The 15,673-nt window shown below is 52.7% G+C and overlaps 1 long non-coding RNA gene across 1 annotated transcript in view; it reads left to right on the top strand.

Annotated features, from left to right (window-relative positions):
• The window catches only part of LOC119230675 (uncharacterized), a 131,166-nt gene extending 121,274 nt beyond the window's left edge, over window positions 1-9,892 (top strand). Inside the window, exon 4 of the long non-coding RNA XR_005121787.1 lies at window positions 7,527-9,892. This is a non-coding gene — a long non-coding RNA (uncharacterized LOC119230675). The remainder of the gene's footprint in view (window positions 1-7,526) is intronic.
• Window positions 9,893-15,673: the final 5,781 nt, after the last annotated feature.

Raw genomic sequence — 15,673 nt, 5'->3', positions numbered from 1 at the left:
CTGATATTTAGCTCCGTCTCCCAACAGCCGGGGCTGGTGGCCTCGGGTCTCCACCAAGGTCTCCGCCTAATCCACACGGCGGGGTGCTCCCTGTTCCTGTTTTGCACAGGGGTTAGAGAATCAAGGCGACTCGCCCAGGACCTGTCACCCCGAAGAGGCTGCTCCAGGATGTGAAGCTCCATGCCGTTGAGTGAAGGGTCCCCAGGGAAACTTGTTACTGACACGGGACCCTGCTGCGGTGTTCCCCATCCTGCGCGCTCTCCTGAGATAACCAGTGATTTACCTGCTTGCCTGTTCATGGGCTCACGTGCGCCTCTTCAGTGTCAAATGCTAAACTTGATATCCTCAGCACTGTAGTTGATCACAGACAGACCTGCGTGGGGCTGAAGAACATTCAGGAAGCTGCAGGGCCAGCCAGCTCCTGCTCTTTCCCCCCCATATTGGTGAATGATCCTTCTTGATGGCCCGGATCCAGGCACAAAGGTCCGGCTCTGTCCTCACTGCAGACTGGCCACTTGCTCTCGAACATCCTGCTTGACTGGGGCATGCAACCGGGGCCTTCAGAGACCCAGAGAGGTGGACCCAGTTTATCCCTTCCCCAGGAAAGAGGGTAAGGAAGCACTCTTCTCTGGAAGCTCCTCCCTGGCCTCAATCCTGGAGGAGAGAGAAGCTCCTGATGGTGTCCAAGGAAGTATCTCTGTGTCCCCCGAGTCCTGTGGTTGCAACAGAACTGGACGCTCTCTGGCCCGGCGCCCCCTCTGCTGTTGTTAACTGGCCATCTGAAGAAAGGCGGGTGAGGGCCATTGTGATCAGCCACTGGGTGGCCTTGAGACACATATTGCGTGATAAACAGAGCACCCAAGGGAGTCTGGAACTGGGGTCCCTATTATCTGTAAAGTCCATCTTTAGGGACAATCCCCTGCGGATAAACAAGGGATCAAGTTGGCTGGTTCGGAAGGGGCTTTGATCCACCTAGAAGTTAATGCTTTTCAATGGAGAACCACAAAGCCAGCTCCACCCAAGGCAGCGGAGATAACAGGCTGGTGCAATCACAAGCCACCGGCTCTTGATAATGCCGGTTTTATTGAGGTCTGGTTTTTACCCAATGGGAACACATCCGGCCAGCATCAAAGGGAGCAGGCGTCCCCTGTGCAAAGAGTCCTGGGCCTCCTCAGGTGTGCGTGTGGGGCTCTGTGTGCACACCGCTGCCCGTTGGCAGTTACCTTCTTTAGATCAGAGGCCACCAGCCTTGGAGGGACCTTGACAGGTCATGAACTTTGTTCCCCTGGTCTGGCCAGTCCAGTTCCTAAGATGTCTCTGCCGGTGCTGAATTTAGCATCTTACTGGGAAGGGTCACTCCTGGGCCATGGTGTCCTCAAGTTTGTGTCCCAAGGGCTAAGAAGTTCAAGGGCGGGATGAGGTGGGAGCTCAGGGAAGACCACACCTGGAGGCTTGTTGGGGGACTCCCACAAGTGCTTTGTAGCTGTTTGGAGGGTTTTGTCTTACACGGAACATGCCCAGGGGATGGATGTGTCTGCCTCACCTATAAGAACGGAAGAATCGGAGGAGAGGGCATGGTGGAAGTGTGAAGGGGGGGTTTAAGGTCTTCTCAGGGGAGAGCTGCTGGACGAGTTGGTTGAGTGTGGTTCTGGGGAGGGGGCATCTTCCCTGGCCACCCCTGGGCAGTGCCTCCAGGTGCCTCACGTTTCAGCTGGCAGCCAGGACGCTGGACATCTTGCACTGGCCTCTGGAGACAGGAGCAGAGGAGGACCGCCATACAAACAGAACATCTGGAAGCTTTTTAAGGTTTATTTTTTAACACACTTGCAAGAGTCAGGACATTTGCACACGAGGTTTATGGGCTGGAGGGAAGTCAAATGGGAGATCTATTTTGACTGTGGGGAAGGGAGGTGGGAGCATTGGCAGTGGCCGAGGCCAGCAGCAAAGTCCTGTGTTCTTTGGACTAACATGTTGCACAGAAACCAGCTAAGAGCCCCTGGGATCAGAAAAAGGGCCTGGGTTCTTTGTCTCTGTGGTTCCCCTGGTGTGGAGCAACCAGATTCCTTCTGCCTTGTTCCCATCAGCTGCATTAAATGGACTAGAAGATAAACAGCAGCGCCCCCAGGAAGGGAGGAGAAGGTATTGGTACGAGCCATCCCCTAACCTCAGTCGCTCACAGACCCTCTGCGAGTTGCCCTTTCTGTGAGGGTGACAGACTCACACCTGCACCTGTCTTTCCTCCTGAGCCAGCCAGGTGGGACTGAACCAGGTAGGGGACGGAGAAACCATTTCATCCCTGGCCCCTCCCTCCTCTTGTCTTTCTCCTCTTCCTCCCTCTCCCTCTTCTGCACCTCCCCCCGCCTCCCCAGTGACATCCTGGACTTAATGATCTGGGCCAAGGGAAACAAGGAAAAACTCAACTCAGCATTTCAGCGGAGCAGGCAGGGACTGAAATAATGAAGGAAAAAGACAATCCCAGCAGGAGAAAGAATTTGCACATGACTGTCTTTCTTAGGGAGCCAGAGTATCAACCTGTTCCGTGCTCCCCCCTTATTCATGCCTGGCTTCTCCCTTCCTGCTTCCCTTCCTTTCCAGGAAACCCAGCGATGGACCCCCGGCCACACTCGGTTTCTGGGCTACATTCAACTCACGTGACTTCTCTCCCAGCTCCCAGTATCCTGGTGGGAGGAATCTGGTTTCAGTGCCTGGGGAGTTAGCAAGTGGAGGAGGGCTCTGTGCTCCCTGACTTCAGAAGCCCACGGCCCTGCCACTGTGTTAAGACAGTTGGCTTTGTTGAGTGAGCTAATGTTTATAGCGCCTCGTGGGAGCTGGCTCATGGTGTGCTGTGTTTATGAGAGGAGGAAACTGAGGCTGTGTGTGGTTATTCATGGGAGGCACTGGGAGGTGTCCTCCCTGTTCTGATGGGAAACGAGGTGACAGAGCCACCAGGAATTCCACCCTATGGACTCACCCCTCTGGCAGCTAGGATGTTAGTTCCCAAGCCTTCTCCAGTCCTGTTTATTACAGTTTCTGCTGGGAGCATGTGTGTCCTCCTCATTTTCCAGGATATAGGTGTGTTGCTACTTTTTTTCCTCCAGGCCTGCCTGCCCGCCCTGGCCGTGTGCTCAGCCTGTCACTGCGCCAGGAGAGCTCTAACTGCTCCCCTGTCCTGCCCTGGAACATTTTGATTTAGTCAGGCTGGGGTGAGGCCTAGACATGGGAATGCTGAAAAGCTTCCAGAAGATTCTAAGGTAAAGCCAAGGTCAAGAACGAACCAGGACTCAAAGGTGGTGTTTCTTCACTGAGAGTGATTGGGCTGCCCCACCCCCACTCCAGATGCCAGTGCCTGGGATAGTTTCTGATGGTCACCACCGGGACGGGGGTGAGTGCTAGTGGTGCCTACTAGGTGGAGGCAGGCAATGCTGCTAATCATCTCACAATGCATAGGACTGCCCCCCCTTCCAAAGAATAATCCAGCCCTGGGCCTCCCTGGTGGTGCAAGGGGTTAAGTGTCAGCACTTTGAAGCTGTCCCCAGCCACTGCAGCACGACTTCAATCCCTGGCCAGGGAGCTACCCACATGGCGCAGCAGACCTCTCCTGTCTCACCCTCTGCTTCCCTCAGCAGTGTGTTTCAGTCAGTCTGCCTGTTCTGCTCCCCACTCTGTCTCTGGTGAATCCCCTCACCCCCCACATTCTGGTCTGTACCCCAGTTCTTGTATGCATAAATAAATAAATCTTAAGAGAGAGAGAATGATCCAGCCCCAGTGTCATAAGTGCTGGAGTGGAGAGACAATGCTCTGGAATGGTGGTTCATGCACTTGTGTGTGCACACAAGGACATGGAGCTCTAGGTCAAACAGGTGGCCAGACTTTACTCCTGGAGTTTCTGACTCAAAAAGTCTGGGCTGGAACCTGAGAATTATGTCTAACAGGTTTTAGGTCCTGCTGAAATTGTCCTCCCAGGGCTATGCTTTGAGAACCATACTCCAGAAAGACTGAATCCTGTTTTCCTGGGTCTATGATAAGTTGTATCTATTATGATTACTAGAAAACTCTAGAATAATGATGAGATAGTAACCAAGAGTAAAGCGCATTTCTCTCTCACAGATATCCAGATTAAGGTCAAACCAGGGTGACTGTGGAAGTTCTGGGGTCATCAGGGACCCAGCTTCTCTCTTCTTGTTAGATCATCTGAATGCATGGCTCCTATTGTCAATGTGCCTCATGACCCAGGATGGCTGCTGGAGCACCAGCCATCATGTCTTCATTGAAAGACAAACATAAAAATTGAACTATTTCCAACACCTTTTGAACAGCCTCCCTGGAAGATCAGGGACACTGTGTCTTATATCTCTTTGGCTGGGTCTTAGTCCCATGGCCAGAGCTAGCTAGCTGCAAGGGAGACTAAGAGATAGTTTTTTATTCTGGGCCATAATGTGTCAGCCAAAAATTAGAGCGTTGTTACTAAGTAGAAAGGGTAGAATAGCTGTTGGGCAACTAGTAGCTTCTGCCCACATATGCATGCTTGTGCCTAATCCTCCCTAAGAGTTATTTATTTGGATCTGCCATGTTCCATGTGCTTTTCGTGCAGTAGCTCATTTAATCCTAAAAGCTTTGCAAGGAAGATAATAATATCTCTATTTTGCAGATGGTGAAGCTGAAGTTCTCAGAAATTAAGTCACCCACCCAAGTTACAGTCTCAAAGGCTAAGATTTGAAAGTCTGCTTCTAAGCCTGGCCAACCTCTTGCCTCATTTGTTTTCAGACACCTGACCTTTTATTTGAGAGCCTGTAAAGTGTCTCTTAGGCCTTTCCGAGTCAAAATCTGGCCCCTGCCCTTCTGACTAGCTCCATCCCATTGTTTCTTGTGTCTGCACTGGGATACCCCTCATTTATAGATCTGTGGGGAGGCAGACTCAGTGTGTCCAGAGTCACAAGATTAGTTTCCCATTGCTGCCATGCAATCACTACACATTTAGAAAGTTAACATAACACAAATGTCTTATAGTTCTGACAACTAGGTGCAGTGGGTTAAAGTCAAGGTATCAGCAGGGCTGGTACTTTCTGAAAGCTTTAGGGGAGAATCCACTTCTTTGCCTTTTTCAGCTTGCAGAAGCCATTTGCTTCCTTTGCCCATGGCTCCTTCCTTGGATGCTTCCAGCCTTTTGCTTCCCTCATCATGTCTTCTACTCCCTCTCGTATGCTACTCCCTCTCCTTGCTACTCCCCCGCCTACGCTACTCCCTCTCCTATTCTATCTCCTTCCATCTCCTCTTGAAAGGACACAGCGATTACAGCTGGGGCCCACCCAGGTAATCCAGGATCAGTTCAGGATCCGTACCTTATTCACATCTGCACAGCCCCTTTTTTGCTGTGGAAGGCAGCCTTCACAGGGTGTAGGGGTTAAGACATGGCTATCTTTGGGGGCTCCTATCCAGCTTACCATGGGGAAGTTCTTGCTCTTAGTCTTCTCTTCCTTGGGCCTGTTTCTCTTTCATGCCGTGTTTCGAACCTAAAATACACAGACATTTCAGTTCTGTCCTGGGAGTTGTCACAGAGGCCAGAGGCAGGGTCTGAAGGGCAAGGCAGTATGTTGGAAGGCTTGTCTAATCAGCTCCTGGTGGCCATAGCAACGGGCATGAAAACATTCAAGTGGAAAGGATTGGGGGACGGGGTTCCTGCCCTAGGTGGCAGCGTGACTTAACCTGTGGAACGATGCAGGACCCAGAAGCACAAACAGCCCCATCTGGCAGGCGCCATAAACCCTCTGGGCTGTGTGTTTCTAGGCAATCTCTCAAATCTCGAGATGCCTTTGAATCCAGGTGCCCCCATTATCTCTCTCCAGGCTCAGAGCTGCTGTGTCTTTGGCCAAGTGTGGTTGAGTGGGGGGAGGGAGGGAGGCTAAGGCCAGTGATGTCCTAACCTCATTTTCCTCCCCCACCTGATGCCCTGGTCTCCCTCCTATAACCCCGGCCCCAAACCCTCCCACCTTGGCTGGGTCTGCCGAGCTGGGATGAGTCTGGGGTGTTGCGTGTTTTGCTTTTTATTTTATTTTGCAAACGCCTCCCAACATACTCCTCTGTGTTTAATATCCCACTGCCAAGTGCATGGGGTTGCCGGGCAACAAGAAGGAAGTCCCTGTGTGATTCACCCGCCGCTGCCAATTAATTTGCTAGCTGCGTGCGCTGCCGGGGTGGGGGGCACGGCTTCCCTGGCCTCTCTGAGACGGCTCAGAGGGCTGCTGCCCGGGAGGGGAAAGGAAACCAGAGAAAGGTTAGCAGAACTTGGAGGGGGGCGGTGATTGGGAGTGTTTTGGGGTCCAAATGAGAGTGTCTGGGGGGCCGTGCCAACACCTGCTTTCCCTCTTGGCCACAATCCGCGCCCTCCGCAGCCAGGGCGCCTCTGTGTGCGCGCACGGACGGGCGTTTCACGGGCAGGCGACTAAAATGCAGACTCTCCCTTTGAGCTCTGGTGCCGAGGAATGTGTGTGACTGGCTTCTCTGGGCTCTCGCTGTGCACCCCAACTCTGAAAGCACCCTTCTCTGGGTTTCCCAGCGGCTGCCTGGGGCTCACCCCACAGGAAGGGGAGCTCCTTTGTGCCAGGCTGAGCTGCAGCCCCCATGAGTCTGCAGGGATGGAAGGAAGTCTGCTGGCTTCTGGAAGGCCCTCAGAAGCCTCACCATATTGCCCTCGACTGCTGTGTGCTCGGCCTGGCACCGGCTCGGGTCTCCTGTCTGGGTCGGCCTGCATGAGGGCAGGTCCCTGTCTGCTTAATGTGGCACTGACAGCGTCTAGTCCGACGTGGTGATGGGAACTGCAGCTTCAGGGAGGCCTCGCGGTCCACCGTGCCGGCCGTGATCCGTGTCTGGGTCTCAGTTGGAAAATGGAGAAGTCCCCTGAGGCAATCAGTGGCGCTAACTGCATGCATTATTCCGCAGTGGGAGCTGGGGGTGATAGGATGCATCCAAGTCCATCTTCAGGCATGGACCATCAGCGGAGGGAAGAACTGTGTGTGACCCTGGTTGCTGTCACCTCTGTGGGACGCCTGTCCTGTCCACTCTGTAGCTTCCTCATTCCTCATCAGGGTCACTTCCTAACACCGTTCTCTGGAGAGTGGAGAAAAGCTGTGGTTGAAATGAGCTTTAGGGGTAGGGGCCAGACCCTTGTCATCCCCACCGAGGACATCCACACCCTCTCTCTGCCTCAGCTTCCCCATCTGGGAAGCAGGCAGCCTCGCAGCCCCCAAGCTCTGGCCTCGCAGCCCCAAGCTTCGGCCCTGCAACCCCAAGCTCCGGCCCCACACCTCATAGACACCGGCACGTGCTGACTAGCTCCAGTTTCCATCCCTCCAGGCCAGACGTGTCCAGCGGTGTCTGTAACATCCCCTCTGAGTGGGGTGTTGAATTTTGTGTGCGGGGTTCTGTGATGCTTCCGCGTGCAGGGAGCTCCTAGGAGGACTCTTGCTGACAGTCACCTGCAGAAAGACCAGAAGCCAGAGTCTAAACCCGTCTTCTTTCTGTGTCCACAGACCTGGACAGGAGGCTTGGCTCAGGGCCGTTCTTCAGGAAGCTGTGGAGCCACCGGGACCCCCGCCCCAGAAGGACCTGAGACGGGACTGAGTCCTGGGTTTGCTGAGGAATTCTGATTTTGGAGAATAAAGAAGCTTCTGGACTTGAGGAGACCTTTGAGGAGGACGCCTGAGGGTTGGCCTGCACTGGCTGGAGGGGACGCGCCCTCAGAGATGCCACATCCCACACCTGGTCCTTCTTTCCAGTGGAAAAGCCTTTCCTCCATGGCTGCCGGCTCCCGGGGCTCCCCCACCCCCACCCCGGGAACATACCCTTCCTCGCCCCCCACCTTCCACTCCGGCTGTGCCTTTGGACTCAGCAATTCTTCTTGTTTGCTCCATTATCTTCCAGCCGGATACAGAGTGAATAGTTAACTACACTCAGGTCAAATGAGATCTTAATTTTTGTTCCTGCTCCTTCTAAAGCGGCCGCTGTTTGTGCGTTGCCATGTGAGCCGCCTGGGAACCGCAGCCTCGCGGGTACTCGGGGTCTGGCCCCCCAGGCTCCAGAGTGGGGTGAATCCCTGGCGAGATCTCCAGGTGCTCAGAAAAGGGGATGCTGGTGGGGGCTTTGGCAGGAGAGCAACGGCGCCGGCTCGCCTGCCTTGGCCCACTCGCGGCATGTGCTGGAGGGGCTCAAGAGGAGGGCGGTCCTCATCCCACCACCTTCCCCGGCGCCAGCACACGGCAGCTGCGGAGCCCCTGTTCTCGCTGGGGGGAGTGGAGTCCAGGCCAGAACATGGAGCTTCCAGCAACAGTCTCTGTGCCAGAGTTGTGGCTTTTACTAAGACCTTCCTCCTCCAGTGTGTGCGGCCCCCACACACCTCTGACGACACCGGACCCCCCAAAACACGTGTCTTAACTGTTCCTTTCGCTCTGTAGCTGCCATATGCATGGCTGACAACACTCCCGCTTAGCTCTCGTGCGTCAGCCTCGTCAAAACGCAGAGTCAAAGATGACTGTTCTTTCTGTGTCCAGAGTGGATGGACGGGTTGCCCTGTCACGGGAATTAAAGCCAGACACCCCTGTCTTCCTGTGTTTAGATGTTTCTGTGTCTTCCACGAGGAACACTGGGATCCTTCTTGGCATCTTGGATTCACCGTGCAATGAGCAAGGAGACCCTCTTGAGGATGTTTGTGCTGTTGAGGTGCAGGGGCTGTTTGTGGCTTTCTTTCACTTTGCTTCCTTGACAAGCAGACAGACTCGTTGTACTGGTTAGCTCCCTCAGCTCAGGGAACAGAGACCCGCTTATGTGACCTCCGTAAACACTGGATTATTCCAAGTTGCAGTGGAAGGAAGGTACATAGGAGACAGGCCCAGCGGCTGCCCCACTAGATCTTTCCAAGAAACCCAAAGCCATTCAAGATAACGTCATAGTTCCCGTCTTCATCGATGGTTTCTAGGGATGGCAAGGGCTGGACACTGCACTCATCTCAGTGATCCGCCCAGCAGCAGGCTCCTCTGCCCCGATTCTGTAATCCTGCTCTGGCGGGGAGCTAGCGGTGACCAGTTGTCCCAGTTTGCCCAGGAGTGGGAGGTCTCCCGGGCGGTGGGACTTTCAGTGCTAAGCTTGCCACCGTCCTGGACACTTGGCTGCCATCCTGCTGGGGGCTTGAAGACCCTGCCCCTGCTGCAGCTTGACCTGCTCTAATGCGTTGATGGTCTGCATTGGTTAGAACCCTCGTGTCTGGCCACGTCATTGGCTACCAGGCCACCTATAGGTGGATGCCAATAGGTCAGGCGCCAATCTTGACCAAATCAGTTATTTCCAGGGTGGGAGGTTTGCATGATAGGAATGAACACCTGGGTTTAAAGACCCAGTGGAGCTCACTTCTTTCAGACGAGTGCTGGGGACTGACATTCCAGGTAGCAAGGATTCCTCTCCAGTACCATCCTCCTTAAAAAAGGGGACGTTAACCTTCCTTATTAAGAACAAAACAGTTGGTTAAAACCAAAACTAACATAGCCCCCGGGGGTGGTAGCTCTGAGACAATACGATGTTGTGAGTGTGTCCTCCATGTGCACACGACGCGGGGGAATGAGTCAGGGAGAAAAGGCTGCATCTTTGCCAGAGACTAAGCGCGAAGTCTTTGGGATGGTTTTGTCTGGAGAGCAAAAGGGTTGGCTAGAGGACTTCCTGAAATTCCTTTGAACACTTGAATACACTCAGATACCAAGGGCATGTAAATTGGGTCTAAGTGTGTACTTTTTCTCTAAAGTCCCCTAGATAACCTTTGAGTCCAGCTCAGATAGGGCTGCACGGGACCTCCCAGCTCAGGTCTCCTTTCTAGACCACGACTTTATCCAGGATAAGGGACGGAACGTGGTTGGGGGCGGGGTGGGGGGTACAGGGAGGGGATGGTGGTGCCAGCTCAGTTTTTGGTGTTTATGACAAGTAAGAACAACCTGGAGGCAAATTACAGGTTCTTTTCAGGTTTGTCAAAGCCAGGCTTTCGGGCTCGTACGCCCCCTGAAGCTGTTGCTTCTGGCAGGGGATCAGGCCTCCATCTTTTCTGCTGAGAGACAGAGTGTCTGCAGCTCCAGAGCTCAGGTGGCCCTGCGCAGCTTGCATGGTGTGGCAAGGAGGTCACTGCAGGCTGGGGGAGAGACGAGCGTGCAGACTTCTAGAAGCGACTCTTCCATTACTCATTTGAAGACTGAGAGAGACTCATGCCCCTGGGTCTCTGCCACTGTTGTCACTCTTGTCTTCACTGCTGCTGGATGTTAGCCCCGCACCCTGGGTACCATTTTTCCTTTTAAAAACTCATTTCAGGGGGCCTCCCTGGTGGCGCAAGGGGTTAAGCATCAGCACTATGAAGCTATCCAAGCCACTGCAGCATGAGTTTGATCCCCAGCCAGGGATGAACCCACACCTCTCCTGTCTCCCCACTGCTCCCCTCAGCAGTGAATTTCAGTAGATCCACTGGTTCTGCCCCCCACTCTGTCTCTGGTGTATCCTCTCACCCCCACACCTCTAGCCTGCACCCCAGTTCTTGTATGCATAAATAAATAAAGTAAATCTTTAAAAAAAAAAAAAAACTCATTTCAGAGATTTCATCATTGGTTCCAGGAGCAATAGTCTCCTGTTTCTTATCTTCCTTTCCATATAGAATCCCAGAGTCTGCCATGGCCTGAAGCACCACTCCTATCTAGATCTGCCTCTGAACATAGGAAGCCTCTAAGCGACACTGGACAAGGCATCGCCCCGTCCTGGGGAGGCAGCCACCTCGGCCGAGTGGGAGAGCATGGGAGAGCAGCTTGACTGACACATACACCAGCTGAAGAGGGAGCAGCAGAATCTTACAGAGCAGCTCTGGGCTGCCACGTGGCCAGGGGTGTCAATTTCTTAATGAGATTTCGAGCCTCTTATTCTCTCTTCCACGTATCTGTCTCTGATCCAGGTGGTGGGTCTCATGCTGAAAAAATCCCAAAGACGAGATAAAGAGTTGTGGATTTTTCCCTGAGATAGTCCTTCATCTTGGTTCATTCCATGCAAAATCAAGGACTTGGGCTACATGGTCCCCAGATCCTTTCCTAGCTCGGGTGGCCACAAGGCTGTCCTTTTAGATGGAGGTCACCACTCAGAAAGGGGCTGTTTGATTCCTTGTGCCGATGCCCAGGGTAGAGTGTAAAGCTGTTTCATCCACCTGCTGAACAGACTCCTCTTGCTTCAGGTTTTTTTTTTTTTTTAATGAGCATCACTTTGCCTCGAAAGAGTGCCCCGGCCCGAGATTTTGCTCACGCTTCCTCCTGCGGTCCTCCATGGCATGAAACTTGATGCACTGGAATTCCCTGTGCTCCTGGAATTCCAGATGGAGAAATGTTCATTGTGCTGAGGGAGAGATCAGAGGCTCTCATGGCGGAATCAGTCCCCCTGCTAAGGAGGATGTACTTTCAAGGGCATGAGGATGACCTTGAGAATGGCTGCTGACCTTGGACCAGACTTTCACGCCAGGCCAGGCTGGTGGGCTTCAGGGCTGCCCCTCACTTTTTGGGGGAGAGAGCCAGCGAAGGGACCCCATCTCTGCCCAGACCTTCAAAGAGCACTGAACGTGGCGTCTGGAAACCTGGGCTGCAGTCCTGCCTCAGTTCCCCCTGCTCCCGGCCATGTCTGAGTCTCTCAAGACTTGTCTCTGCTCTCAGTTTCCTCATCTATAAAATGGGAGAGACGAGAGGAAGAGGGGGGTCGGGATGGTCCTCCAAGATCCCTGGGGGTGTCACGTTCTAACCAGCCGGATGTCTGCTCTTCCCCCTCGCCCTTGGGCAGCAGAAGCCCCAACCGGGCTGCCCTGGGAAGTCCATTATCGAAGAACACTTCAAAGCTGTTTGCTCTGGTCGTCAGTTGCCGCGAACACGAGTTTGTTGAGGGAGAAGGCTAATAGACACACAGCCGGGTGACAGGAGCGGGGATGAGCCGCTGCCGATCGCCCGGGGGCTTGGGAGGGCTGGGGTGGAGGGGACCCGCCTGCGGTTTTAATCAATAAATAAAAACTGGGAGCTCCGCGTGGTTAAAGCTGTAGGGGATTTATTAGTTTGCTCAGTGAAAGGCAAATATTAAGTCTTAAGCTGACCCGTCCTGGGACCTGCCTGTTGGCTTTTGTGTGCCGTCGGCGCCGATCGCCATGCTGCCCAGGTTATCGGCTTCTGACCACGGGGTATTTTGAAAACTCTTTTCCGCCTCCTTCTCATTTCCTTCCTCGTTTGCCTGCCCCTTTGACTCAGGTCTGGACTGGGGGGCGGGGGAGCAGGGGAACTGCCCGTGGCCATGGTGTGGTGACTCAGGATAGTACTGGCCAGGAGGGTCCTTGCAACCCCCTCCACCCTCTGTCCTGAGCTCAGGCCTTTCTTCAAAGCCTGGCCTCTCATGGAAGTTAAAGTGGACATCATTATGGCATTGGACAGAGATGACCCCCTTTTTGAGTTATCATCTCTATTCAGATGTGACCATTGAAATGGGTGATTTCAGCCTGAAGCACTGAAAGATAGGACAGGTGGAGCTGGGTGGGGGTGGGGGGTTAATAGGGGCCTGGTCAGGGCTTGTCACTGTCCATGGAGTGAAGTATCCAGACCCCAGAGGCTGGACAGCCCCTTGGTCTATCCAGTTTCCAAGTAGGAGCTGCATGGGACTAAGCTAGATGGAAGATGCTTTATCCATGGCCTTACATCCTTGTGTACGTCTGTTCCAAAGCATACAGCTCTTGGGTACTCAGCATTTATGGGGGTGTGCATGCTCATGTCCACCCTCTGTGGGGTTTGGGACACCTGGGCACAGTGCTCCATGTCAAACCCTAAATGCCCTTTCCAGTCCAACTCGCTAGCGGTCCATGGAGGGTGCGTCTTACCAGACTGCTCAGGACGTCACATTTCTTTGCCACTATGCATGCAGATAAGAGTTGGGCCAGTCCTAGAATTGTTTGAGAAAGTTCCTTTCACGTTCCAGTGGTGATTTTGATGGAACTCGGCATGATTTTTAATCTTCTGGTAATTCTTCCTGTAGGAGTCTATTTTATTTTTTTTAAGATTTATTTATTTTATACAAGAACCGGGGTACAGGCCAGATGTGTGGGAGGGTGAGAGGATTCACCAGAGACAGAGCGGGAAACAGAACAGGCAGACTGACGAAATACACTGCTGAGAGGAGCAGCAGGCACGACGGAAGAGGCCTGCTGCCCCATGTGGGACCCTCGCCGGCCGGCCGGGATTGAACCAGCGCTGCAGAGGCTGTGGACAGCTTCATAGCGCAGCGCTCAACTGCCTGCACCACCAGGGGAGGCCCTGTTTGAGTCTATTTTGAAAGAAAAGTGACTCTGAAATCCTAATTCTACAAGACAACTCAAATGCTCCCTTTTCTGGGAAGTCTTTCTGGATTTCTTCTTCCCGTTCATCCAGATGTGTGTCCTTCTTCACATATTCCTTCAAAGCATTTGGCTAATTTCCAATCTCTTGACCTTGGTACTTTATTATGAATGTCATTTACTGCGCTTATGCTGAATTTGTTTTAACTACACACTTTTCCCCAACACAGTTATCTGTCTGTCTTCTATAAGCGCAAGAACTGAGTCACTCCTTATGCATTAAAACTTACTCCTGAAATTCCCTGTAACACTCAGGATCACATGGCAGACCCTGGGATTGATAAGAATCCTCAGAAAACAGAACTAGCAGGATCAATCTCTTTGACCGAGTGAGAGTTTGGAGTCAAAACAACCCCCAAATTCAAGTTCAGAGCTCTTAAGCTGTAGTGTGTTGGTTTGTACCTGGTGAATGTAAAGAAAGCTGTTGAGTTGGTTTTTCCCATTGATGACTTGTGATTAAGTTTGCTGCCTACTCTGCCTGGTTTTGTTTCTCTGCCTGCAGAAACTCTCCTTGAAATAGAATGGGTCTGCGAGCTAGGGTCATCTCCCAGCTACAACAGAGATATTAAAACTCAGAAGCTTAGCTGAAAGTTCTAATGAATTTCAGTGTCTATTAAGGACACATCTGGAAGAAAAATGCCACGCATGTGAAATGTTCCCTGCCCTAGGATCTTGCCACCTGGTTGGACAACACTGGTCCATGTGACGCCATCAAGCCAATGGGCTTGGGTAATATTATTACCCTCACGGGTAATATTACTGGAGAATCTGGGTGAGAGTGTCCCCTGCTCTTCACTCTAACATGGACTTTCCAGCGAGTCTCAGGCAGAGAGGTTGAATGATGGTGAGCAGATCCCCTGCTGTGGGGGTGGGGTATGGGTGCAGCCTCGGGAGATGACCTCCAGGATCAGGAGGGAGGAGAGAGGCCACTGCCCAGCAAGCTAACAGGCTAGGGAGAGAAGAACCTTCTCCCATTCACTACTTGATTAATGGCTCCCCCCATGGGGTGGAGCATGTAAAGGACAGGAGAGAGAGGAGTGGAAAATGAAGGGGGAAGTTCCACCTTTGGGAGAAGAGGGAAAAAACTCAAAGATCAACCCCTCGCCTCGCCTGATACAAATAAATAAAGTGTTTGGGGAAAGTGGATGTCATTTGTGGGCTCTGGTGACCAGGACCAGTTTCAGACATTTGAGAAATGAGAGGACACTCAGCCAAGAAAAATCAGGCAATCCAGGAAACAGTTCAGCCCAATGCTTTACTGTGCTTTGCAGTTTTAAAGTTCTTTGCTGAGCTGCTCATTGGAATCTCCTGGCACCTTTGTGAGACAGTATTGAGACCCCGTTCCTGTAGATGGAAAAGCAAAAGCTGAGGGAAGGCCATTGCCTGTCTGGAGGGCACACCCTTCTAGGCTGCGCTGAGCAGAGATGCAAGCTGTATCAGTGGCAACAGGCTGCTGTAACAACACCACCCCTCCCCACACCCAAACACCATTGTTTCACCTACTGAATTTTCCTCCTTTTCACATTGGTGAATTGGCAGTGGTGGGGGCAGAAGCCTCTTCTTCATGCAGAAAATGAGAAATTTAATTGGTGTCTTCCAATATGAGGACACCAGTACCTTTTTTCCAGCCAGCAGGAAGAGTTCAGCAATGCCCATCACTTCTGCTTTTGTCCCCTTGGTAGGAATTGGTCACAAGCCTCCTACCTGACTGTAGGAGCCCCGGGACTAGCCTGGCTCTGTGGAGGAAGGATAGGAGGATGGGAATATTGTGAGCACTCCCAGTTTCTGCCACATAGCTCAGACCCCAACCAGGATGACTATGATACAGCTGATTGGCCTTCCTCACTGTGGCCATCTCTTCTGGTCTTCTAGAGGCCCTGTTGCCACAGGCCTGAGTGTCTAGGCTTAGAACTTTTTTGCTTTGAATTTCGAAGACCTGAGAACAATTACCTGGGCTTAGTGACTCAAAGAGAGGCAGGGCAGAATGGCAGGGAAGAGCCAGGGCTCCAGCACTAGCCTACCCAGGACTGAACCTCTCAGTGACCTCTAGCATGACACAGAAGCACTGATTCTCTCTGGCTATGGGTGAGCTCTCTGCTTTTGGGTTTAGTGTTGGGGATCGTGGTGTTCCCGGATCAAATTTCCAGCAGACGTGTGGGTGCTGAGAGTTTCCCACACCAAGTGATTCTCAGACATCACTAGGGTGTCCAAGATTTGCCTCAATTCTGATACTACCTACCCAGAGATGGCATC

This window comes from Talpa occidentalis, unplaced genomic scaffold (genome assembly GCF_014898055.3).
Source record: "Talpa occidentalis isolate TD23 unplaced genomic scaffold, MPIMG_talOcc4v2.1 talOcc4.7, whole genome shotgun sequence".
NCBI lineage: Eukaryota > Metazoa > Chordata > Mammalia > Eulipotyphla > Talpidae > Talpa > Talpa occidentalis.
Note: the sequence above shows the minus strand (reverse complement) of the source record. Positions and strands in the feature narration are given on the sequence as shown.